Source organism: Neofelis nebulosa, chromosome 6 (assembly GCF_028018385.1).
Source record: "Neofelis nebulosa isolate mNeoNeb1 chromosome 6, mNeoNeb1.pri, whole genome shotgun sequence".
NCBI lineage: Eukaryota > Metazoa > Chordata > Mammalia > Carnivora > Felidae > Neofelis > Neofelis nebulosa.
The window spans coordinates 52,498,170-52,522,719 of NC_080787.1; the positions used below are offsets into that span (position 1 = coordinate 52,498,170).

At 38.6% G+C, this 24,550-nt stretch overlaps 1 long non-coding RNA gene across 1 annotated transcript in view; it reads left to right on the top strand.

Annotated features, from left to right (window-relative positions):
• The window catches only part of LOC131514338 (uncharacterized), a 479,074-nt gene that overhangs the window by 181,394 nt on the left and 273,130 nt on the right, over positions 1 to 24,550 (top strand). The window contains exon 2 of the long non-coding RNA XR_009263032.1: positions 17,351 to 17,450. This is a non-coding gene — a long non-coding RNA (uncharacterized LOC131514338). The remainder of the gene's footprint in view (positions 1 to 17,350; positions 17,451 to 24,550) is intronic.

Consider the following 24,550-nt stretch of genomic DNA (forward strand, 5'->3'; position numbering starts at 1 on the left):
TGGCTCAACCACTCTGCTTAAGGCCATTAGTCACTGGGGGACATGAGCCTGCTGTTATTGGACCCTGGCTTGGTCTAACACTCTCTGGCTTTCCTCTTCTTTCCTAGCTCCCTGGCTCTGATGGGATTTTGTTTTGTTTCATTTTACTTTCTTTCTCACTTTTTGTTTTTAAGATTTATTTTTATTTATTTTGAGATAGAGCAGGCAGGGGAGGAGCAGAGAGAGAGAGACAGACAGATAGAATCCCAAGCAGGCTTCTCACTGTCAGCTTAGACCTGATGTGGGGCTCGAACTCATGAACTGTGAGATCATGACCTAAACCAAAATCAAGAGTTGGATGCTTAACTCTTGGACTGAGCCACCCAGACTTGCTTTTCTTTCTCACTTTTTTAAGTTCTTTTCCTTCTCTTCTCAGCTCAAAGATGTCTGCTAAATGGGCAGTTATATATGGCTTTTTTTTTTAAACTCAGCAAAATATATAGATGGCACCATTATAAGTATCTGGACTAGAACATACAATCAGGAAAGGTAAAATAATATCAATATAATATCAAATAACATAAAGCTAATTACTAACACAAATGGATGTTTACTAATACTTATTATAGGAATATGAATCATTTTAGGAAAATATTATCAAGCCCATAGGCATCCAGGAATTCACCCCCCTTTCTTAAAAATGAACTCAGGGAAGATTAAAGCCTTAATTAAACACATACTTTATTTCTGTATTTAGTTTTCACAAACGACATCTTTTTAATATAAAACTGACATTCTGGCATCACTCACATGCCCAGAAAAGTCAGATAATCAACAACAGTTTATAATAACATTGCACCAGAGTAATTAATAACGTCTGAAGTACAATGAAAAAAAATGTGTGTTTCCCAATAATATGATGAGATATTCATTTTCATGTATGCTATTTAGAAGATTTGAAGCTCTGAAAAGTAGAGAAAGAAATTAAGTATTTGAGGACTTGTCATAACTTTGCCTACTCTATCTATTTTGGTTTCCTATCTTTAACTCTTGTTCTTTTTTCCATCCTACCCCCTGATTCACTAGATGAGATCTGGTCCTCAAATGTGTTGGCTTTCAAAAGTACACAGATCCTGCAGCATATGTGAGCCATGTTAACATCAAGAGAAAAATGCCAGTATTCTATGTTATAGTTTAATGTTTGTTTACATTCTTACATATAGATAATTGTTAGCTCCAGCTTTGTGAAGAGAAGGGACTAGGTGATCTCTTAAAATTCTTCCCAGGCTTCTATCATGAACTTACCAGCCTATATGGCAATATCTGTGCAAGCCCGCTGAGTTTTTCTATAAAAATCAAAGCAAGAGGTTAGTACATACAAACGGTTGAAAACATGAAGTGAGCTTTTAAGAGTCACTGTCTTTTTTATCTAAGCCAGTTACTAATATTAATTAGAATTCATGATTATAGTCTTTTCATCATTTCATCCATCCATTAAAACTTTACCAGGGTGCCTGTGTGGCTCAGTTGGTTGAGCGTCCGACTCCAGCTCAGGTCATGATCTCATGGTTCGTGGGTTTGAGCCCTGCATTGGGCTCACTGCTGTCAGTGCACAGCCTGCCTCAGATCCTCTGTTCCCCTCTTTCTCTGACCCTCACCCACTCGCATGCACATGCGCTCTCTCTCTCTCTCTCTCTCTCTTTCAAAATAAACATTAAAAAAAACTTTACCAATTGTTGCCAGAAAGCCAGTTCTGAATCCTATTTGCAGATTTAGAAAATTATAATGGAACTTAGAAATGAAAACGTGGTACAGTTTAGAATTCTCTGTTGAGAAGCATGTTTGAAAACCTTGAAGGATATTAACATTGGCCTTCAAAGTTTGTCACCAATCTGCTCTTTAAAGGACATTCCCCTTACTATTCTCAAAGCTAAATATTCTATATATGTTGTTTTCTTAACCTCTATGTTACTGTAAGCAGAGGGTTGACAGGAAGCAAAGCTCCACTGTTTGGATTTCCCCCCACTGCCGCATGAGTATGAATGGGGGTGAATCTTCTACCTACCTCAGCTCCTTCCCCCCACCCTCTCCTCACTTTTTTTTCTATCTCCTTACCACAGACACACATGCCCTTTGCTCTGCTAGAGCAAATCTGGACAGCAGGGACTGTGTCTCATTTTATTTCTAAAATGTCCACATTTAACATATTGATGAGCATGTAACAGTAAATTTTTGTTGTTGAATAAATGGGTCAAATCAAGCCTAATAAACAATACAGCACAGGAACATGTGGGTGCAACAGAGGGGATTTTATGGACTATTAAGAAGATATTACCCTTGGGGCACCTGGGTGGCTGTCCGTTAAGCATCTGACATTGGCTCAGGTCATGATCTCACAGTCCCTGAGTTTGTGCCCCGCATCAGGCTCTGTGAGCCTGCTTCAGATTCTGTGCCTCCCTCTCTGCCCTACCCTGCTCATGCCTCTGCCTCTCTCTCTCTCTCTCTCTCTCTCAACAGTAAATAAACATTAAAAAAAATTTTTTAAAGATATTACCCTTGCCAAGGACAGACCCAGACAAAATTTTAAATCAAGTGCATTTTATTTCTGACCCCAATGCCCTCATTTTGTGTTCTATTCTTCTTTAAATTACTTGCTCACCCCTTCCCAGCTTCTAGGTTTTCTGTTCTCATAACTTGGGCATCTCTTCTATTGCCATCCTTTGTCTCCCCCTGCCATGACCATGCTCTGCTTTCCCTAAGATGACCTGATTCCTCATTCTATGCAGTCATGCATGTTCTACATCACATTTCTCCAGGAGCCTACTCCAAAGCATTTACCTCTCTGAAAAAGATGTTCACTACTCTTGTAGCGAATCTTATTAATAAAAGTAATAGCTTACATTTATACATTCATCGACCTCTCTCTGTGGTGCTATAACTGCTAAGTGTTAATGCACTAACTTTCTCAGAGGCATTTGCCTTTTAATAGAGAGTATTACCTCCCTGAAAATTAACTGTGTAATAGTGTTCTTTCATACATAGTGGGGGGAATTTTTTTTGACAGGGGAGCTTTCACTGTCTCTCAAATTTTGCACATATTGGTTTTTTCTTGTTCCCTTCTTTAGTGGTACTTAGTATTTTTCAGGTACCTGTGTGATCATCACTTCCTGAGTGAATAAAAGATCCTTGGACTGGATCCCAAAAAGGATTTTTATTGTTTTACTAGTTTCCTATTGCTATCATGAGTATTGTCACAAACTTAGTAGCTTAAAACAATACAACTTTATTATCTTACAGTTCTGTAGGTCACAGATCAACATAATTGTCACTGGGCTTAAGTCAAAGTGTCAACAGCTACATTACTTTCTGAAGGCATTAGGGAAGAATATATTCCCTTGTATTTTCCAGCTTCTAGGGGCCACTCAGTTTCCTTGGCTCATGGCCTCCTTCCTCTGTTTTCAAAGCCAGCGTTGCTATGTATCTATGGTCTTTCTTCCATAGTTCCATCTCCCTCTAAAAACAGCCAGGAAACGTCCTCTGCTCTTTAAGGGTGGTTATATTGCACCGATCCACATTATCCCTGATATCTCCTCATCTCAGTGTCTATATCCTTAATCACATCTGCAAAGCCCCTTTTGCCATTTAAGGTAACATGTTCACAGATTCTATGGAATAGAGCTAGACATGCTTGGGGGCCATTGCTGTGCCCACCATATTCATTATAGTGATAAAATATTTCAGAAAGAGATATTGTCTAAAAAAGATAGAAGATCAGAAGCATAGATATTACACCATTAGGGTTGAAACAGGGAGAGATGGTGCACACAAGCTGTAAATGGAGGTTAATTTAACGCAGACTATTTACAAAGATGAGAAGAAGTGTAGAGATGCCATAAGGATAGTGCTCTCTTTATGCCCAAGTGAAAGCAGGGGAGCCATTACCAACCTTCAGGAGAATGTGCAAAGGGAGTGAGCAGTAACCAGAGCCTGTATAGAAGACAGCATGACAGACATTGTAGCTTTTGGTATATACAGATAGTCAACCTGGGGTGATTCAGCAGGAAGAGAATTTGGGAAACAAATAACCAAATGCCACTCTCCTCCACATTCCCATCAATCTTCAGTCTCCAGCCAGTGCCACCCCAATCCATTCCCCCCCAAACCACTGTTGGCTGAATCCAACCAGCAGAAGCCAGCAAAGGAGCGCACTGATGTAGTCTTTGGGCAGGGAGGATGGATAGGAGTAAAAAGCAGATTTAGAATGGCAAATGGAAAGTGGGAAAATATGTTGGTATATTTAGGCACAACTAGAGAAGATGAGGATATCCAAGAGGCAAAAACAAAGATTTATGTACAAATAGTAAAAAAAAAAAATCTTTATGGGCACTTAGTCCAACATCAGTGACCACACTCACTTAAATCACATATGTCTCTAATTCAGAGGGGAAAAGCATGTCCTTAGGAACATAAAGTCATTCCAGACAGTAGTGCTGCTTGATGAATACTGCACTGAAATCTGCATATTTCTTTGTCTAGGTGCAACCATTTCCCTAGTTTTCATCAGGTCCTGTATTGATGGGGCACTGGATGGACACTGATATTTATTGAGCACCTTCTATGAGTTTGGCACTTTGGGTATAATACAAAATGCTTACATAAACTCAGAGGCAGGTATTATTATCCCCTTTTAACTGATGAAGAAATTGAGGCTCAGTGACATTCAATCATCTACTTATGTGTTCATTCAGAAAAGGACTGTTTATTGAGTGAAGGCCTATGGAGTGACAGGTAATACATGAAGTTTTTGGATAGAAGGTTAATTAAGACACAGTCTCTGTTTCTGTTCTCTCTTAAGCATAAGGAAATGCTTTAACAGATAATTTCTATAAAACATGGAACACAAGGAGGAAATATGTACTTGAAAGCCCATCCTGGTTTCGTGCTCTCACCACATGGAGAGCCCCCTGCCCCTGCCTGTGGCTCTCCTGGCCGTGTTCACCACTGGCAGTAAGAGTGTCTTCCACAGGCACACATTGCTATGTTAACTGGGAACTCTAGCTCACTGAGAGTCAGAATCCAGAGAGTGACACATATGACAGAAGATGGATTGTATTTCCCTTTTTTTTTTAATTTATATCCTCTTTCTGAGTGAAGGAAGAGGAAAGGTAGGTGCAATGATATTCTGATGCTTTGAATTAATGGAAATTTTGTAGCTCAGACCTTTTCAACCACATGGATATGAATGTTTCTAATGGATCATATACTACGTATCCTGTCAACACACATACACATGCATGTTCACACACACATGCACGCACACACATGTACACGCCCTCATGCACACACTGCTACACAGCCTGAGTCTAGGTTCAGCCTTCTAATCCTTCTCGGCCGAGTTACAGGCAGCCATTTCCAGTGGGTCGAAGTCATCTGTGAAAAGTATTTATATTAATGCAGAGTCATGGACAGTTTGGACTGTGCAGGTCAATGCTAGGACTTTAAAATGGTCATGATGTGCTCATAAGGGTAAGATCTCAGGCCTTCTGTAAAATATCAAAGAATTTGTTGATACCTTTTGCTGTATTCTTTCCCTGTGGGCCCCTCATTACCTATTTGATCACCTGAAAGACTAAATGTGGGTGATCTAAGGATTTGGTATCCTCTAAAAGTTTGATCACTCTTTGTTAATGATTAGTCATCCAGCTTCAGCATCTCTTAATAATGTATTTCTCTTCAGGGTCCTCACTATGGTCACCTCTAGGCAAGGATACCTTTGAGAACCAGGGCAACTGGAGGGCAAAATACAACTCACAAGCCCTTCCTAAGCCTTTGGGAAACAGAATCTCTACTTAGTTAAGGCTAAAACCCAAGGCAAAAGAATAAGTCTAGGTCCGAATGCATGTCATAGATTTGAGGAGGTTACAACTAGACTCAGTGAAAGACTTCCTCAGCCTTGGTGATCTGCTAAGAAATTTTCTATTTTCTGTTACCAGGTGAAGCCTGAGAGGACAATTTATTGCCAACCTCAGGGCTAACTTATGGAAAAGAATTACTGGTCCACTGGATAGTGTAATATCTGAGTCACACTTAGCATCAAGCCTTACGAACAGGAATTAGTTTCTTGTATATGATAATGCAGTGACTTGCGTGCCAAGATAAGGAAGTGGAAGATCCACATGGTGTCTGTCAACTGACAGAATTTCTGAGGAGATTGAGGGCCAGACTCTGTATGAGCTGGCACTCCCACGAGGGCTTCTGGGCCTGTTCCACCTCCAGTATATTTCAATGAATTTATATCTCTAATTTCTCTAACTCTTGCTCTTTCTCTGTGTCTTTGGGCACTTCTAATGCTAGCCTTAGCTGGATATAGGAAATTGAATTATGTGAAAATATGAAAATGCAAATGAGAGTCATGGATATTTCTGGGCCTTTTGCCTCTGGCTCAGACCTACAAATGGGAAAAGATGGGATGTAAGCAAACTGGCTAGAATGTTCTAGTTTCCAACACAGCTTTGGTCATATTAATGCTGATGAATCAGTAAGTACTATATTACCTCATTCATACAATTGCTGTTTTTTCTTCTCAAATATTTCTAGACTTGTTTCTAGAATCTCATTTGAAATATATGTTGGAAATACAATGGATTTGCTAAAAGTTGCAAGCCCATAAATGCCCATTTGAGAGAGAGATTAGACTAAATAAATATCACAGCAATGCTGCTCCAGCTACTTTATCCTCATGAGGTATCTCCTTATCATAAAAAAATATGTTCTTGGGGCACCTGGGTGGCTCAGTTATTAAGTGTCCAACGTTGGCTCAGGTCACCATCTCACGGTTTGTGAGTTCAAGCCCCGCATCAGGCTCTTTGCTGGCAGTTTGGAACCTGGAGTCTGCTTCCAATTCTGTGTCTCCCTCTCTCTCCGCCCCTCCCCTGTTCATGCTCTGTCTCTCAAAAATTAATAAATGTTAAAAAAAGTTAAAAAAATATGTTCTAGGTATGCTTCCTTTTATGTTATATAATATACAAAAGATGAATATAATATAGAAAACATAACATGAAGATACAAAGCATTTATACCCATAAACATGTACATGTATGAGGTACACACCATGTATGTATTTAAAATCTGTGTTACATATCTGTACAGCATATACATGCATTTTTGATGCTAACATATACACACATGTAAATGTCTGTAACAGGCATGGCATGTATATGACATGTATGTACTTATGCATTATAAGACATGTGTATATGGTGAACAAATATATACATATATGTAGCATGTCTGTGTGCGTAGGTAAACATATAACATATGTGACAAATAATATTTATACCATGCACATGTAATATGTGTATTTATATGGCATATATATCTATAACATATAACATAGGAACATATACTATATGATTTATATATAAGACATATTTATATAAATATATAATATATGAAACATAAAATATTTTTGAATACTGACTGAGCCACCCAGGTGCCCCATAATTTAAATATTTAATAAAATGCCCTTTATGAAGGACAAATATAAAGAAAGCAATTGATAATAAAATAACAGGTTTTTCAGTTTGGAAACTCTTGGGCATGACTATACTAGAAGTTGTGATGATGAATTAGATTTTTCTTTCCCCACTTAAAATGACTAACTCTGGATTAAAGCTGTAAAAAGATCAGAAGCCATTCCAGTCAAGCTACACAGGAAAATGAAAGAACAGAGGTGTAAGCAAAGACTAAACTAAAAACTAGCATTAGATGACATAATAATAGACTAGATTTATTAGCATATTATGACAGGAAGAGGGAAATAACCCTAACTGGTATAGAAATAACATGCCAAACACATTAACAGACCTTTGTACATATGGATGTCTAATGGGATACAAAAAATGTCATGAGGGATGGAGGACAACTTTTCATTGTGTCAGACTGTACACGAAATGCAGGACCCTAACAATCCTGGATTCCCACCCACTAAATCCCGATAGCACACACAATCACTGGGGCAACCAAAATTACCTCTGCGAATTTCCCAAACACATTCAGGGGCTGGACCTTTCTAATTAAGAGCCACTACTAAGGATTGGACTAAATATTGTTTTTCATATCTTTGCTATCCAGCAAGTGGATTTAAATGAGCAATATTATATTATTTAAAACCTGCTGCTTTAGGATTCATCTGTTTTTTTCTATTCACATTTAAAGCAATTTTATAGGTTTCTTTATGTCAAGACTTCTTTAACTTTCATTTCATATGTGTAATAATTTAGATGGGTTTAACACATTTGGTGCATGGTCTGCTCAGGGCAGTCTAAAACTACGTGAGCAGTACAGCATGTTAGCCCTACCTTTTGTGAGCTTGAGCAATGAGAATATGACCTCAGTGGTAAATACAGATCTGGCACAGAAGGCAGCCTCAATAAGTGGCATCCATATAGTATTCAAACTTGTGACTAATGTGGTTTACCATGCGTGGTAAACATTTATACCTAGGGAAATTACATTAAAAACATAAGAAAGGATGACTTTCAAAGGGAAAAAGTCACTAGAGCATAATTCATAATCTCAAGGATGTCAGCAAAGAACAGTCTTTTAGCTTGGTGATTTTGGGGTGAATGTTGGAGAATAGTAGTGTATGATTCACAGACCTTTGTTAGGACTCATTTGCTTTCTCTTCAAGTCATTGACCAGATGTTACCAAAACTTCTAAAAATTGAGCCTTGAGTGACCATCCTGATTCAGTGTCTCCTCATGATTAACTCTGGCTAAACAACAGAAAGAGTGAATAAAAAATTCATGACCGGCACTTTTGTTTCCAACCTGGGTGACAAGTTGCATTCAAATGCTCCAAGATCATACAGTAGACAGGTATGATTTGCATTTTGTTCTGAACGAAATCTTAAATATTCATGGTGGCCATAAGTAATTGAGAGAAAACTCCTGGTCAGAACCATTGAATGTCTTATCTGCTTGTGGATTATTTTAGGTGACAATGTGTGGGAGATGCTGGCCCTCCATTTGACAGTGATTTTTTTACTCAATAACAGTAATCATTTATTGAGCACTAATGATGTGCCGGCCTCTCTTCTCAGCACTTCACCTATTTTAACCCGTTTAATCTTCACAACAATCTTCCATGGTACTTTGTATTATTATTGCCAAGTTATATATGAGAAACAGAGGAACAGAGTTCAAGTAACTTCCTCAAGGTTACACATTAATGAATGATAGAGATAATCCTAATCCATGCAGTCTGTTTCCAGAGTCTTCTGTTTTAACCAACATGCTCTGCTGACTCCTTAACTCGTTCTTTCCTCTCCTTCAAATGTATCAGCTGTGTTTTAAGAATTAAAGAGAAAAATCTGGTGATTGGCCAATCTGGTGTTGATGCCTGATTGAAAAAAGATAACTAAGGATTGTCAAGAATCTATGCTTAAAAACACTGCAAACATTCTCATTAGCCTTTAAAAAAATCTTTTTTTAAGATCAGCTGATTGCCCATCTTATGAAATGTCTTCCTTGTGTAACAGCAGAGAAGCTCATTCTGATGCTGCCCAGGAAAAGTAGAGCTAAGTGACATAATAATTTTGTGCTAAAGTCTACAGAAAATGTGCTCTTTTAGTCACCCAATCTGGTCTGCTGTTTGCATCACTCATGATCCTGCCTATTTGTCTGACTCCGAAAGATATTAGGAACTACCAGTTTTGCACCCTAAATCTATCTTCCCTTTTTATGTCCCCACTATCCCCCTCCAACCAGCATTTAACTATGGGGAGATTTCACAAGAGATTTTCCAAATGGTTGGTCAGATTGACACACTGGGCTTTTCCTTACTCAACCCAGGTCCTCCCCTCCTCCGCCTCCTGCTTCCCTCTTGATGGAACAACACCACACCCCTCATCTTTTTGACTGGGTGTGCTTTTCCTTTTCATTGCTGCTAAAGGCTCTGAATGGGCCTCTTGTGTGGAAGCAGAGACAATGGTCCTCATTTAATGGGATTATTTACAATAGGAAAAATAGCTTTAAAAAGAGAAAGCAGGAGAGACAGTTATAGCAAGAGGCCTGACTGTGAAGCCATTCTTTTATTAAGAGTCTGGCACCCTCTGCACCTTTTCCTGGCGATCTGCCAAGCTCTCTTCCACTTGAGAGTGGCCCTTGAGTTTTGGTACAATTTCCGTATGATGCTGCAGCGGCCAGGCTCTGTGGAGTGATTCATTTCCGCCACAAGAGTGCTCCAGTACGTTAGCAGCTCTGTCTTCTTTGATCAGGTGACACTAGGGCATCCGTTCCCATGGCCAATGTTTTCAGATGATTAGTCTTTTCCTGGGCATACCACCTGGAGAACAGAACACTGGCTGTAGATGAGAGGGCTGAGCCCGGCTCTATAGGCTGAATGTGTGGTGGACGTGTGAAGAAGGGCCTGCTTAGGCCCAGGGCCTTTGCTGGTCCAGGCAGGGTTCTTATGAGAACTGGAGAACCCTGGCCCCTCCAGGACAGTGGATTAGAAAAAGTTGTCTCCTCTCATTGGACATAGCCCTCCATCCCCACGCTGGGGTTCACACTGCTTAAATCCAGGACTGTGTGAGATAGCTTGAATAGGCCATTAGCCCCTCTATCAGCCATTTGAGTATCAGCCAACGTTCACAGTAATGCGATGCCCTGGCAGGGGGCAAGAGATACACAGATTGTATTGGGAATTTGAATCTTGGGTTTACCATTTGTTAGCTTTGCAGTTCTGTTATCCTGAACAAGATATGTAAATGTTGTATGTCTTGGTTGCTTCATTTGTGAAATGGTTATGATAAGTAATAGCATCTATCAGAAGTCACTTTGACGATTAAGTGAGAAAATTCATAGAAGGCATGTAAAACAGGATTCAGTACAAATGAAGCTCTCACTAAATGTTGGCTGATACTATTTATGTATAGCAGAGTACCAAGGTCTTCTAGGACCTTAGCAAAAGCAGAAAATCACTACTAGTGTGGCCTCATCCTTCTGTACATTTTTCTTTAATCCCGAGAATTCTCTCCATTGTTGAGTAAAAAGTTATAATGATAATAATGACTGACTCTTACTGTGCATTTATCATATTTCAGACCCTGTGTTTAGTCCTTTGCATATATTATATTGTTTAATCATCCCAACATCTTCCTCAAATAGATTCTTCCTTTAACCACATTTTTAGTAAATGTTTATTTGAGAGAGAGAGAGAGAGAGAGAGAGAGAGAGAGAAAGAGTGGGAGAGGCAAAGAGAGAGAGGGACAAAGAGAATCCTAAGCAGGCTCCCTGCTGTTAGCATAGAGCCTGATGTGGGGCTTAATCTCACAAACTGTGAGATCATGACCTGAGCCAAAATCAAGAGTCAGACACTTAACCAATTGAGTCACCCAGGTGCCCCTACCCCGATTTTTAGATGAAGAGCCTGATGCTCGCAGATGCTAAGCAATTTGCCCAAAGTTTAAAAGCTAGCAAGTAATTCAGGTGGCATTTGGGAACACCCCTTATCCCGGGACCCTAACTACCCTCCCTGCTACTGAAATCTGCTTCAATCTGCTGAAATTCATTGCTCTAATATTTTTTCCCATTCCCCTTTTCATGTCCGAAAAATGTATGTATATTTTTTTCATATCCCTGCTGACTCCTTCCTGGAAGCAGAGATCATGATGTTACAGACACTTGAGAGGTCATACGAATAGGTTGGTACAATTGCCTTATTTACAAGTGAAATGGAAATGATAAACTTATAAATTAAAAAAAAAATCCTGTCCATCTTGTATAACTTAAAAATAAAGCACAGTGCATTGTCTCTCCCAAGGGGGAACTTAGTGGAGGACAAAGGAATCAATTATAACCTCTCAAATGCTAGGGAGGCTGGTGAAGATGGTGCGGGCACTGGGGGTTGGCCCAGTGTCCTTGAAATCAAAGCATCATAAGGCAAAACCAGTTTTATCTGCTTTTAAGTCTGGTTCTGTCCTGTGTACTGGCTAGATTTTCAAATGATGCATTATCATCATCATCATCATCATCATTATTATTGTTATTATTATGTTTAATGTAGATGGCTTTGCTAATAGACTAATTTTTTTTCTCTTTCCTTTCTTGGACTATTGTTTCATTTATCTCCTCCTTATTTTATTTATTCAATTTTCTTCAAATTGCACCGTTTGTTACTTGGCCTCAGGGAGCCCTGGCTATTAAAACTACACTAATAATTTTAATTGACTTAAAATGATGTAAGAACAGCACAGCTGCCAGGAAATACAGGGCCTCCAAGTAGGTGCTATAGCAGGAAGGAGACATTAAATAAAGCAAGGTGCTTAGTCTCTGAACCCCCAAATTCAGCAGGATGTTACTAAAGAAGTGATGTTCTCATCAGAAAGCCCATGTGGGTCCCATTAAATATAACTATGCTTCTACTTCAGTACACATTATAATAGAAAATGTGAGTTTGCAGAAAAAAATCATTGGGGGTGGGAGGTGTCATAAGTTATAATTATTCACTGTCCAATAGTCTTCTCTGTTGAATAGACATTTAGCATATTTAAAATTTGATTAAAATATCTCTTTATATACAATCATTCTGTACCTTGGTCAGAGCATGAGATGCATCTATACTTATTCATACCTCTGACCAACCCTTTTCCAGCATCAGATCTAACAAAGAGATTTAAAAAAGAAAGAGTAAATAAACCAGAAGAGTTTGGTTGGCATCTATTTCAGAAAAGTAGCTTCTATGTAGGCACTTGAGCAGTGGAAAAGACAATTGCCTTTCAATGATACTGAGTGGGTGTCATAGCCCCCACTTTCTCTTCTAAAATCATGAGAACACTAATAGATGCTTCACCTAGCTGTATAAGTAGAAAGACATGAGTGTGAGAGAGAATTCTGACAGTCCCAGTGCCTGATCTAGTTATGAGGAATTACATGGCAGTGCTTAGAGGAAAGCCCCATAATATGTGTTAGTGTCAGCAACCAGAAAGTGGAGTCCAATGGAATAATCACAACGCATAGGTAATCGCAGCCATGAGGTGGTGGCAGCCATTTATGCTGCCTTAAGATCAGTCCAGAGAAGAGTATAGTCATACAGCCTATTAGAAATCTTATAGATTATTAAGTCAACTTCCTTATTTTACAGTAGAAAAAAAACAAAGAGATCCAGAGAAAAGTAGTTACTTGCCAAAGGTCATCACCTAATCATAAGCAGAGGCGATTCTAGACCTCCTGTCTCTCAATGACTCATCATAAGGTTTTTCCCTGCAATATCACTCTCACCGATTAGAAGTAGTATGAAGATCCCACTCCCCCGCACTGCCCACAATTCTATTGTAGTCAGGACTTATCTGCTCTCCTGTGGAGAGAGTAGTACATTCACACACAGTGTCATACGAATAGGGTAGTAATTATCTCATTCAAAATACTGGCTCAGTTGCATTTTAGGGTACTAACAGGTACCTCATCAAACATTTTAAAACAAGGTTTGGTTTGGTTTTTGTTTCTGAGAAACTAGACTTACAAAGAGAGGTTAGAGCTAAAGTAGCAAACCATGCTGAATTTGGGGGTTGGGTCTGTGCTGCGGCAGCACCAGGGAGAGCTCCTGGTAGCTGCTGGTGATTCTCTAGAAGCTGGGCATGGAGATATACTGGTATTTGGAGGACCCTCTGAAGATTCCCCTGTTGATTCTTGTGCTTGTGAACATTGTCTTCCTTGCATTAGAAGGCTCAGGCTTGTTAAGATGAGTCCTTCTCCTCCACTCCAGTGCTTTTGTTTCACCCACATCTCCTGTAGTTTTGTACCCAATGGGTGTGACAGCCATGGAACCTCTGGTCAGGCTGGGAGCTGAAGGTTAGAAATTTGGTTCCTCCTGGGTTGGATGAGGAATTTTGCTTCTTCCTACAAATTATTCTTTATTCAACTCTTTCTCCCAAGAACGCTTCCTAGGGTACTGAGAACTGAGCTCTCTGTTAGAGCCTTGGTAACATCTAGCTGTTGGTACATGACTTTAGGAAGATAACTCTGCCTCTGTGATCCCTATCTCATTATTAAAAAAAGTAAGTTATCAGAATCTGATCCAAACTTTCAGGGGCATGTCTCCACTCCTTCCTGTGCCAATGGCAGACTCAGCTAATCAATCTTGCTATTTTTGGTTGCTGAACACAAATCTTATTTGAAAGTTTTTCAATGCAGTATGATGATTGTTAATATTTGCTCTTCTTTCACATAATTTTGAACTTATCTTAAATGAGTATGGTAAAATACTAAATGTACATGTTCTGGCTTCTAATATTTTAAAGATTTGCCTTTGGTCACAAATCAGATGACTGAAATTAGACTGTTTCTCAATATAACTTCAGCCTTGAAGCCTGATTATATCTTGGTTTCCTATATCCAAAATTGAATGCATGCCATATAGTGTGTCAAAAGTATACATTCATACGTTTGTTAAATGAATATGGAGTCACTGTATTGTGCATCATATCCTCCCATTTTCTAGGTGCATAAAAAGCTCAATTAGACAAACACCTTGTCCTTTTTGAACTTTCAGTCTAGTAGGGGATATAAAGGGAGTTAGATGAGGCAGGATGTGATAAATGAAAAAATTGAGCCACAGATTAAAAGGAAGTTTAGGAAAAAAGAAAATATTTCTCATGAGTGTCAAATATGAAGAAAAAATAGACCTCAAGAAATCTATTAGAAGCTCTTTTTGCCTGGCTGGCCTAAGAACTGGCTTTCACAAGTGATGACCAAGAGTCTACCATTAGTCAAGGAGAGTGATTTGATGGTCTACACTAAGCCTGGATACGTACTGCTGGCTTTCCTCCTGTTTCCTATAAACTCAAAGGGACAAAGCTATGTGAGTGACCTGTTGTGCAAGGTGACTTGCTACAGCTTGAATTTTATGGGAGTTGGCATTAGATTACAGAGTAAGCTGTACAGCTGAGAAGCAGTGAAATGTGGTACATTTGTCTTGGCCTCTAATAGACATGCACGAATGGAGGTAGTGGGCATTTCAAGGAGTGGGGGGGACTGAGTATTTGTGTTTTTTTCCAGAAATGAAAGTATTAGTGCCAGATTCAGTCTGATACTTCTGCAGTACATATTAAAATTTCTATCACTGTGGTACTTAAGAAACTTGACACTAGCTCCATTCTTTCAATGAAGACACATACATACAGGGAAATGAGATGTGTTTTCTTAATCAGCCACTCACATTTCATAGGAAATCTCAGGCCAGAAAGCACAATCCTCAGTTTTCCAAACTACCACAAAATCACAATCTCCACTATTAATTAGTTTTGTCTTTCCACTAACTTAATTCATCCACCATCCTCCACCACCAACCTACCTAAATCTTTCAGTCTTTGCAGAAAACTTTGTTCAACAATTATTGATCAAGCCACATTGTAAACTAACATAATACTCACAAGCAGTACAAGCATTGTACCAGCACAAAATATGTTATTTTGGCTTGTACTATCTTTCCCACCTAGAAAGTGTCAATTTCAGGGGTGTTTCAAAGGGGGCCCCATAATAGCATTACTAACAGGGTGATGAATGGCTGTGCTGAACTGAAGGTTATGTAGGTACTATTTCAAATTGCTTTCTGTATGCAGTGAACAGAGTAAGACTTAACTAGCTTGCTAGCTGACTGCCTATGTTTTCATTTTCTTTAAAAAAGTGGAAAAGCACCATTTTAGCAAAGTCTTTGAAGATATAGGTAAATAGATAGATAGAGATATAGATATATATTTTTTCTGAAGATGAAATGTAGTATCAGTCTCCTCTCTTTAAAGTAAAAGATTATCTTGGGGCCCCTGGGTGGCTCAGTCAGTTAAGTGTCCGACTTCAACGTAGGTCATGATTATACGGTTCGTGGGTTCAAGCCCCATGTTGGGCTCTGAGATGTCAGCACAGAGCCTGGAGCCTGTTTTGGATTCTGTGTCTCCCTCTCTCTCTGCCCCTCCCTTGCTCATGTCTCTCTCTCTCTCTCTCTCTCTCTCTCTCTACACCCCTCTCAAAAATAAATAAACATTTAAAAAAAAAGTAAACAATTTTCTTGAAAATAATAGCTCTTTGTATTGGACATAAATATCACATCAAATTTCTTTTTTTTAATTTCATTTATTTATTTTGAAATAGAGTGAAAGAGAGAGAGAGAGAATCCCAAGCAGGCCCCGCGCTGTCAGCACAGAGCCTGATGCAGGGCTCCAGCTCATGAGCCATGAGATTATGACCTGAGCTGAAACCAAGAGCCAGACATTTTACTGACTGAGTCACCCAGGTGCCTCACATCCAATTTCTATATGCCTATTAAAGACACCTCCAAAGACACATAAAAGATATATAATTTCACCAATGTTGATATATCTAAATAGATATGAAAAAGAGAGAATTTACAATTATAAAAAACATGGATAGCCGCTTTTATCAGAGATCACATTGAATTCTGTAGATTGCTCCTGGTGCCTATTTTCTGCACCTACAACCCACAGACTGAGCAAGAAAAATGCAAATGAACAAGAGGAGGAGTAGAGGGTGTGGCAGAGAAGAAGTGGAAAAATGCCTGATTTCATGCCAGTGCTCTAAATAACTCAAGTTTCAGCTTCTTTTCTTAACATATTAGATAATGGTGACATTTCTGGAAAAGCACATATATTTGGGCCTGAACTAATAAAATTACTGTGTGTAAAAGGAAGAGGCCAGTGTGTTCTTAGCCCCATGACATTTTCTACCAATGTTCCAATTCCCTACTGTTCTCTTTTAACTTTGTTGCAATTTAAGTTGAGCTAATTCAGTAAGTACTGAATGTATACTATGTTCCAGGTACTGGACTTGGCAATAAATTCTAGAAGTTAACAAGACGACATCCATGTCTGCAAAGAACTCAGCTGGATGAGGAGACAACACTTAATTCACTGTAGTGTAGTTAATAGAAACCTAAATCAGAAGGGTTTGGGAAATGGGAAGTGGAGGTGGTGGTTAGTATAAGTCTTTCCAAATGAGCAGATATGTGAAATAAATTTTCAGGGATGAAAGGTACTTAGCTGGAGGAACAAGGGTGGAAAGAGCATTCCAGAAATGTAGACAGGAGGGAGAGAGTCTAGTTTTCAAAGGGAAGTGTAAGTAGTCTAGGGAGGCTGTAAAATAGATTTTAAAGCAACAGACCCCAAATGATGAGCAGAGAGAGGAATATGGGATCCAAAAAAAAAAAAAAATGAATTGAAAGAACTAATTTTGACAAGTAGTGAAATGCTACCTTTCCTGTCTTCTCTTTCTAAGCCCCCTGTCCTTAGTTTCCTAAAGATCGTATTGGATTAGAAAAAAAAAAATATTTTGTTTTGTTTTGTATTTTTTATCTTAGGTAGCATAACAGAAACAAAGAAAGCCACAGGCTGCTAGAGATGACTCCTGCCAAGGTGGCAGCAGTAGGAGCCTATAACCAACAGATGAGAGGTGTAAAGGTAAGTCAGTGAATATGACTCTCTTCCATCTAGATATCTCATGTGAGCGGTCAAAGGTGAAATTGAAGTTTGAATGAATTATATATAAGGCTGTCATAATCTTTAAGGACATTTTGGTTATTTCTAATTATAACCAATTAAAAAGAGAACTTGATCATGGCCTACCCTTATTCATATATTCAACAAGTATGTACTAAATGTCATTATGTACCAGACACTCTTCTGGGAATATGGATGTGGATAAGACAGGTAAGTCCATTGCTCTAATGGGGCTCATGGTCTGGTGCCTGACACCTAAAACTAAACAGAGAGATGGACAAGGTCATTTCAGGTAGTGATGGCATGGTGATCAGTGAGTGGTTAATAGTGTGTGATCGATTAAAGTGGTTAAGTGATGCCCTCTCCGAAGAGGCATTTGCACAGAAACTTGATTGAAGTGAAGGTATGGGATGCATAAAGATCTGGGGGCAAGTATAGGCAGTAGAAATTGACAACGTGGAAAAGTGGGAATGAGCTTGGGTTGTTGGAAGAGAAACAAAGTCAGGATGACTATAGCAAAGTGAGCAAGGAAAAGAGTGTATGGAAATGAGGTCAGAGAAATTGGAATAGAGCCAACCATATAGGACTTTGCAGACCATGTTAAGTGTGAATTTTATTCTCAGTATAATGGAAGCATTGGTTAGCTTTAAATGGATGGGTGACATAATCTCATTTTTATGTTCCCTTTGAGATCAAAATTTGTGGCCACATCAATGTGCATAGAATCCACACCCATCATGAAGGATCTTTAGGCTGTATTTAGCATGCTCAAGACAGACACAATGCCTTTGTAAGAATCTCAAAGATGACTAGTATTAATTTCTTTCCTCTCTACATCCACATGCTACTTCTTGTCAAGAGAGCCTTATTTTCCTTCCCCTTGAATTTAGGCTGGACTTAGTAACCTGCTTGAGAAATACAGTGTGACAGAAGTGATGATTTGGTACTTTAGATGTTAGGTCATTAAATTTCTTAGTTTTCCCCTGGATCTCTTAGAATACTTCATCTTGGAATGCTCTGTCTAAAATCCAAGCCACCACACAATGTGAAACCAAAGCTACATAAAGGAGTCATGTATGGGGCATCCCTGTTGACAGCTCCAGTTAAGGTTACAGCCAAAAGCTAATATCAGCTTCCAACCATGAGGGAGTCACCCTCGATGGACAGTCCAGTCAAGGCTTGAGGTAACTGTAGTCCTAGCCAACATCCAACTGCAATTTCATGAGAGTCCCTAAAGGAAGAATCTTGATGAGCCCTGTCAATTTACAAAAGTATGGTACATAACTAATTCTTTTAAGCCACAAAGTTTGGGAGGCTTACAGGTTAGAGTAGTTGGCCACAATAGCCTTTTGCCAAAATGTTTACTATTACCACAATTTTCCTGATGCTAAATTGGGTATGTTAGGAATTATTGATCACTCACTCCCTAGTTTTTTTTCTTTGATTTTTCATAAATTTCAGGTTTCTTCCTTCCTTCCCCTCCTTCCTTCCTTCCTCCTTCTTTCTTTCTTTCTTTCTTTCTTTCTTTCTTTCTTTCTTTCTTTCTTTCTTTCTTTCTTTCTTTCTTTCTCTCTCTCTCTCTCTCTCTCTCTCTCTCTTTCTTTCTTTCTTTCTTTCTTTCTTTCTTTTTCTTTCCTTTTTGTTGTATTTTGCAAAATAAAAGCAGGCACAGTTCTGTCACAGACATTTGGCTCAAATTCAAGAATAAATCAGCCCATACAGTTCTGGATTCTCCAGAGCTGAGCTCAGCGATCTCTCCTAAGAGCCATGGAGAACACCTGTTTAAGCATTATCTTCTATGGCTCTCACTGTCAATGCTTCCCCTCCTTCTTTGCAGTTTTCAGGTATTTTAATTTTAGTATTTTATTGTTATTATTAATCAAGAAAATTAGTTTCATTTTATCAACAGGCAGTTGGTGACTGCTTTCTTAAGTCACCATGATTCTGTAGATATGTACATTATATCCAGGTCAGTTAGCTATTCCTGACTACAAAACATAGGACTAGGACAGTTCACGGATTGATTGATTATTGCATAGTGAGGGCTCTTCCTCTTAACATGCCAAGATGACCTAAATTTTATTATCCCATTTGTTATGTAAATATTAATTTTGGCAATAGCACGTACTCAATATTAGTACATTACTTACTGCTTAAGTAGTTGGTAACAAAAACTGTGGTTCTTTAATCTTATTCTGAATGAACAAGGCAGTAAGTTGGTAGATAAGCATGGCTATGAATGTAGCTCTTTCAACATCCACAAACATGAATAAAGACAGGATTATGTAGAACAGAACAAAAATAAAATAAAGCCCCTGACTTCACATAACATTAAAATCTTTTTTGAGCAAAGGGAAAAAATAGAACGGATATCCTGTGGAACCTTCATGTCCATCAATTCAGGGAGGTAAAAGGCTGAAGCCAATACCAAATTATGGAAAACACTTTGATTTGGAGTTGCAGTGACTTAGTTTAAGTAAACAATTAGCGCCAGTAGTCTGTTGGCTCAGCAACCGATATGGAGGTCAGTCCTAAGAAATTACTTTAATCTTGTACAAAGTAACTTTTCATTGTCAAACTAGGGTTTTTTTTAATGCTCTAAATAGCTATCAATTAACTTTCTATTTCTTGTTGTAAAATGTGAACATTACAATACTCTTGAACCATCCGTAGACTCAAGGGGAAAAAATCACTTTGGTCATATGACCTCCATTACATGGGGCATAAATGTAGCCTTTATATATATATATATATATATATATATATATATATATATATATATATATATATATATATATTACTCATCATAACCACAATGGAACTAATAATATTCTGATATCAAGTTAAATTGAGGAATTAGAAGAGATGTTTTTATTTTAAGTCTTTGGAAATCTGAGTGAAACCAAGAAATTACTAAGAGAAAGTCTTCTTTCAAGGGCCTGGTTTTGACAGAACTGAGTCTGTGGAAGGGGCCTTCTGGGCTTGATAGAACTCTGGTGTTGTTTCATATGTTGCTCTTGGAAAATATTGAAGTTTCTTTTGAAATATTTTTCCTAATGATGAAAAACAGCTGAAATTAATGCATGTTATAAATTTAAATTGCATCACACCATTAGTCATAAATATCTCAATAGTAAAGAAGCATATTACCATTAACATTTAAAATGATCAACAAGCTGCTCAAGCTACATTTTTTTTCCACCAGATAAATTTATCAATTTGAGATTGGGTCTTGTCATTGTGCCTTGTTGATCCATTTCACTTGGCCGTAAGATATACCAACATGTTTTGTTTTGAATAACTGCTACTTTCTACAAAGTGATTTATTTGGGAAGGAGGTGGCCAGAGGGAGGAGTGAGGAAATAGATTTAACCTAATTGCAATAAAATGTTTTTTCCTTTTAGTAATTTATACAGGATGTCTCTTTTTGTAAATGTAATGTCTGTAAATGTAAAGAAAATCTAGGCTTTTTCTTTATCAGGACAACGTAAATGAGGATGCTCATCGATTTCAAATGAAATTATTTGGGCTATTTTTCATATTTTGATGTTTGAAGGAACCATATTACTATTTACGCATAAATGGCACAAATCTGATATCTGTTAAGATACTTTGGTCAGACCATCTAGGTTTTACAGAGAAGGCTGGGTCCTGGGAGCCCTTGCAGGAAACCCTGCCTGCAGTTTTCTTCCTTCACTTGACCCCTTGGGGAAGAACATCCCTCCCCGTCTGTCAGCATCTGCTCAAAAGCAACTGCCTGTTGGAAGCCTTCCCTGATATGTTGAGGTTTTCAACTACTGGCCTCATAAAAGTCCCTGTAGCATATCTCTAATATTGTATTCATCTGATAGTATTTACATATGTTTATCCAATGCCATCTCCTTCTTTCACAAAAGGAAGGAAAAGAAGAAACCACTATGGCTTTCCTCATGTGGAGACCATATCTATCTCATTCTTCAAGGTAATCTAGGGGTTTGGTGGTTAGTACCTGGCATGTGTAGAAAATGATACTGGCTGGTGAAAAGCCAAAGGGCTGTCCCCAAATATATGCCATTTTAAAAGCAGGGTTCTCTTTCAAACATTATAAGTTATGCCAGGAAAATATTGAAGTTTCTTACCTTTTATTTATTTTTATTTTTTTAAGTTTATTTATTTATTTTTGAGAGAGGGGGGTGGGGAGAGGCAGAAAGAGAGGGAGAGAGAGAATCCGAAGTGCAGAGCCCAACACAGAGCTCAAACTCATGTGAGATTATGACCTGAGCCAAAATCAAGAGTCAGTTGCCTAACTGACTGAGCCACCCAGGCACCCAAAAGTTTCGTACCTTTTAAACCAACAATTGATTTGTTTCTCTTGTTAGTAGTCTTTAACCTTGGTCCATAAGATTAAATGGCTTTAGTGCCCTATGAGAGGCATGAGAGTTTCCTAAAAGGATAAGAGTCATTCCTCCCTAACTTTGAGGGAACATGATAGTATCAAACAGATAAATAGTAATTCTACTTTTTTGATTGCAGATGCATGTAAGCATTTATAGTTATTTAAAATAAGGAATGGTGTAGGCAAGTTGTTCTTTGGTATGTTGCAGGGTGTCTGAAAAACTTGTTAAAAACACGAATTCTGATTAAGCTCTTGGGTGGAGCTCAGGCATCTACATTTTTAAAACTGAAGTATAGTTGACAATGTCACATCAGTTTCAGGTGTACAGCATAGCGATTTGACAACATTGTATGTTATGCTGTGCTCAACACAAGTGTAGTTCCCATCTGCCACTATAGAAAACTATTACAGTGTCATTGACTATATCCCCTATGCTGTGCCTTTTATCCTTGTGACTTATTCATTTCATAATCAAGGTGTAGGCACCTGAATTTTAAACAAGTGTTCCAGGTGATTCTGATGCTGATGCCTGCAGACTGTACTTTGAAGAGATACTGCTGTAGATGTGGAGATCACCTTCTTAAGAACCAGTTTTCACACATGTTTCTGTGTATGTATGTATGTGATTTTTTTTTTCTCTCCTTCACTTAGAATATAACATCAAATGCCTGGCCTTTTTCTTTTTTGACTCCATGGCACTGAATTCAGTATTCTGCCCTCATGGTACTACCAGAGAAGGCTAGACAGACTCTCATTTCTGTTTTTGGTTTGTAAGAAGCTAGGAGAAATCTGAGTGGCTAAAAGGCCACATAGGGCTTCACTTTTCTCAGTAGTTGTGTGGATATTTCTGGTTTTTGACATCTGCACATACCAATAGGGCAAATAAAAGTAAGTCTTTGGGAGTCAACACAAATTTGTTCCCTTTATTATCAAATGTCCTCACCTCAGTAAACTGCTAGGGCTGTTGATCCATTATCAATCCACTGTCATCCATCTATCACTGTCCTGCTTAAAGGCTGCCAGTGACTCTACCTGCCTCTAGGAATGAGTGAACCCTAAGCCTGACTTACAGGTTCCTTGTGAGCTGGTTTCTGTCTTCCTTTCCAGCCTCGTCTGTATCAACATGACTCTCCACTTGATGGGACTTCTTTGAGTTTCCCTAAGATTGTAACAGGCTTTTTCACAATTTCCACATCTGTGTCACCTTCTGCCTAGAAGACATTCACACCTTTGACTTTCTGCTTAATGCCTATTCAGTCTTCATTGCTGAACTCAACTATCACTTCCAATGGGAAACCTAGAGTGACAAAGCCAACTAGCCTGATGTGTTTATTTTCTCTATTTTCATATACTCATCAGACTCTAATTTAAAAAAGCTAACACTAGCTAACCTCAAGTATACTGAGGTTAATGAACATATACACTCATTTAATCTTTTAAACATTTAATAATTTGAAAACCCTATGAGGCACTTTCCCATTGTACAGTTGAGAGAACCAAGGCACTAAGAGGGGAGGCAACTTGGCCAAATTTACTCCCATTAGTAACTGGGAGAGTTAGGACTGAAACCAATATATCCTGTCTCTAGCTCCATGCTGTTAACCTTTACAACAAAATCAAATGGTCTTTTACTTATGTACCTTCTCTAGTAGACTGGGAATTCCTTGAATACAGGAGTCATGTCTTAGTTTTTCCTGGATTCTACTTTGCCAGTCAACTCCTAGTCCACAGTATATATTCAATTAACATGTGGTCGGATAATTCCTTTACTGAGATGACACATCCTTGCCTTGACAAGGATTTCAAGAACAATGGAAGCCACAAAAGAGACCTAATTGAACTGTCCAACCAGAGCCCATTAAAACCACCCAGTTACAGCCTGTAGCAGCTACATAGGGACTTTTGCTTTCTACATTAAGCTAGAAATTAGTAAGATGCAATAAAATGCAACAATGATTTATTTGCCCTTAACTTCTAGAGACAGGGATATGAGTTAGGGATGATTTGTTCTTTCAGTCTCCCGTAGCTATTTCTGGATTTCTTTGTGGCAAGGGACATTAGTTTCACCTCATGTGGTATGGGTCAGTGATGGGCCCAGTGATCAAAGTGCCAATGGTGCTTTGTGCTCAGAGGCCTCTGACTATCTCTCCTTCCCGTCAGTGTTCCCAGATAACACAGGCCAGCTCAACTGTGGAACAGTTTTGAGCACATGCCTAGTCTTGAAGGTGTCCCCCAACCTGGCCATTAGTTGTCCCACAACCTGACCAATTATCAACCTTAGCCAAGCACATACTCTATGCTTTAAGGTCAGATAGACCTGGTTTTAAATTGCAGTTTTACTTTTTATCATAAATGACTGTGGACAATATGCTTGATCTCTCTAAGCTATAGTTTCTTCATCTCTAAAATGGGATTAATAAGGGCATCCACCTAATGGGGTCATTATGAGGACTGAATGGCAAAATGTGTACCAAGCATTACTATATAAGGCCACATACCTCAGTGAGGGTGAGTCCAGGAAACAAATTCAGTTCCTCTGATTCCAGAGCCTGAACTCCTAGCCACTGGCTTCTCAACAGCATGTTCAAATGGCTCAGATATTCCCTTTATTTACTCTTCTTTCATTGCTGAATTCATGAAAATATATCATTATTGCCTTTCACTGTGAACCATTTTTTCACCCACA